This window comes from Aphidius gifuensis, linkage group LG6, assembly GCF_014905175.1.
Source record: "Aphidius gifuensis isolate YNYX2018 linkage group LG6, ASM1490517v1, whole genome shotgun sequence".
Taxonomy (NCBI): Eukaryota; Metazoa; Arthropoda; class Insecta; order Hymenoptera; family Braconidae; genus Aphidius; species Aphidius gifuensis.
In genome coordinates, this window is record NC_057793.1 from 2,181,045 (window position 1) to 2,184,689 (window position 3,645).

The window sequence follows — 3,645 nt, forward strand, 5'->3', positions numbered from 1 at the left end:
TATTGAAAGTGCACAACGAGACTGAGTGTCTGGCACAGCCGGCATTTACTTTGAGCTAACTCGTTGCTTGTATATATTTTTTTTTTTATATGTATTGGTATCTTTTATATATTTCTGTATTATTTCCTCGCGTTTGCTTCGCCTTGCCTCCTACAAAAGTGGCGTCATCGGATCATCAAAACCGCGCAAGCGCATTAATTTCTTTCGCTATTTTTTCTCATCGTTTTGTATTAGATTTTTTTGTCATTTATTTTTTTGTAATATTTTTAAATACCTTTTTTTTTTATTTGGTTTAAATTGTTTTTGTATTTAAAACAGTTTGGTTCTTTTTTTGGGGTTTTTTTATAGAACTTGCAAGTTTTTTTGAGCTTTTTTTTTTGGTTCTTTTAGTGGTTTGTGTGAGTATGCCCAGTACTGAATTCAAGGTCATGACAAAAATGTGTATGGCTTACTTTCGCTTTGGATAAATATATTTTTATATTTTTTTTTTTATGAGTTTTGATAATAGATATGGTTTTTACAGCTGAGATGAATATCTTGGATTAGATGAAAATGTCACGTTTATTTTAGTTGTATCATTCTGAGTCATGTTTTTTTTAAATTTTTAATATTTATTTATTTTTTATTATGATTGATTGATGGAATTATTTGATTAAAATTAATGCAGTGTTTTGTCAGAAAATACGCTTTTTTTATTAAACGAAATTTAAATTTTATTAATTATCATTTTTGATAAATTTAACAAAGCAAAAATGTTTTAAATAACTTGTATTTTGTTTATTTAGGATTTATGCTTGTTTTTATTTTTAATCAGAGTCAAATTCTTTAACTTAAATTTATCATTTAGTCAGCAGCTAAAATAGATAGTGATGGTGAGACATGGGCAGACATGTTGCATTGAAAATTAATTTTTTTTTAAATTTTATTTATCAATATAGATGGAGAAATATTTTTAAAAAATTATATTATTAAATATTAGCAATAAAAAATAAAGACCTTGGTGTTTTTAAATTTTAAATTTAATTAAAAATAAATTCATCAAATTATTATGTGTTTATTAGAAAATTTAAATCAAATTAAAAAAAAAAATTTGATTTTTTTCTACCTCGTAATTTTTTTCAAAATGATTTATACTATTAAAAATTTTATTGATATTATAAAATTCTTAAAATTTTAAATTTTGAGAAAATCAAGAAAATTTTTCATTATTTTTTTTTATTTATATTTTCTTTTTTCAGCAGAATAAAGAATTTTAATTTTTTCTATACATTTAAAAAATCAATTAATCATTTATAATTGACTTTTGTATAAATTAACTACAACAATAATAATTACCAAATAAATATTCATTGAAAAAAAAAAAATAAAATAAAAAATCATCCTACTTTATTTTGGCAACAAACAAAGAAAACGTTGATCCAATAATTTGACTGAATTAAAGCATTGCCATAAAATTTCATGGCCAATTATTTCAACAATGATTATTATTATTTAATAACTTGTCATGAACAAAAAAAACCCCGAAAATGACGCACATAAATTTACGGTTAATAACCAAAAAAAGAAACTATATAATCAAATATAATAAAAAAATATTGACTTAAAAAATCAACACTTTTAATTTGGCAAAGATATGAAAATTTTCACAATTTTTTTATTTTAGAACATGACTAATACCTTATGAATGTTTAAACAAAATTAAAATATAAATAAAATAATATTTAATCCACATTATTTGATTTATTTTGAAATACAAAAAAAAAATTATTTAAACTGCATATGCCATTGAAATGCATTGATTAATTTGAATCTACAAATTTCATTTATCAGCTGTGTTATCAAATTATCTAGGCCAAGTTCAACTGGCATTGTTAATCACAAGGACATTTGCAAATTTCAATGAGTTAAAAAAATTTTTTAAACTTTTATTTTAGCCTTATATTAAATTTATTTTGTTTATCTGTTTGTTTAATTTATTTTTATTATTTCTATTTTTTTTTATTATAAAAAAAAATATAGAAAAAAATTTACGATTCACGCTGAGAACACATGCATTAATGCAAACGATATATATACTTATTCAGTCAACGCTTGTGACGCACGAGACACAGTAAAAAAAACCTTGAACTTCAAGATGTGATAATTCATATTGGTCTGTGCATAACTGGATTTACTACTGTCTAACGACAAATAAATAAATAAACACATTTTTATTATTAAAAAAAATTAAACAAAAATAAATATTAAAAACATTTTGTCGGTATAAAATTGATTTTTAAATTGATTTTTCAATAAAATATATTTTTTTTCATATAATCATAATGATTATTGTAAAAAAAATCATCTAGAATATTTTTTTTTCAATTGAATTTTATTTAAAAATGTATTGTTAAATTTTTTATCAAAAACTTTGGCTATCTTTGTACTGTTTTTCTCAATGTGACCTTGAACTTAAAATGTAATTTATCATTTGAACTTTTAAATTGTGGAAAATAATTTTCTCATTGTTCAGTTATTACTGGAAAAATGTGGAAATTATTTGATATAATAATAATAAAAAATTTATTGTCTTTAAAGTATTTAAAATAAACGGTTTGTAAAAATTTTTTTTTTCTTTATGAATTTTTTATAAAAATTTTTTAATTGTTTATTTATTTTATTTATTCACGTTTTATTATATTTGAAATTATCTTTAGAGATTAATTTTGAATCTTGGCTGAATAATTAAATGATAAATTTATCAAATTTGATATTAATAATCTAAAAACGTGACAATTTTTAACCATGCATTAATTTTTTGCATTAAAATTTCATGAATATCTTGCCAAGTTTTACTTCATCAAATAATTTGCGTCATGCAAATATAATGCGTGGGTATATTTTTTTTATTATTACATACAATTATCCACATTGGACGATTGCACTATTACGATATTAAAAATAATTTATCAATTTTTGTTTATTTATTTTGATGTGTTCATTTGCAACAATAATAGTCAAAGATAAATGCATTATTATTCGATGATAAATAAATTAATTTAATCAATTATAATTATGACACTTGAGTTATAAATTTTAAAAACATTATTTACACAAGTTTAAATAATTATTTGTTTTTATTTATATCTATGGAAATGACGTTAGTGGGTGTATTGTTTTTTTTAAATAATCAAAAAATAAAATAAATTATCCCAAACAGGAATAACTGGTTCCAAACTTTTTATATTTCAAATTTCTCCAGGTAAAAATCAACAAATATCATGTCTCTGATCTTTTGCTTGTATTTTTATATATCATTATTTTTATTATATATATTTTTTTTTGTATTGTGACACGTGTGTTTTATAAACATCATCGTCATATCATCACGCGATACTATTCATGTGTTATCTTTTTTTTCAACCCTCGGATAACAATATCCAGCACAACCGTATTTTATTGTTGATTATATTTTTTTTTTTATCAACATATTCACATATCGACCGTGCTATACACCCCTTGGCTATCATTTTTATAGTTTTTTTTTTATTTACCCTAAAAATTCACAGTTTTTACGTGAACAAAGAAAATATTTTTTTTTTTTTAACAAAAAATTCACTTATATTTTTTACATTAACCCTATTTTAGATAAAAAAAATATATTCA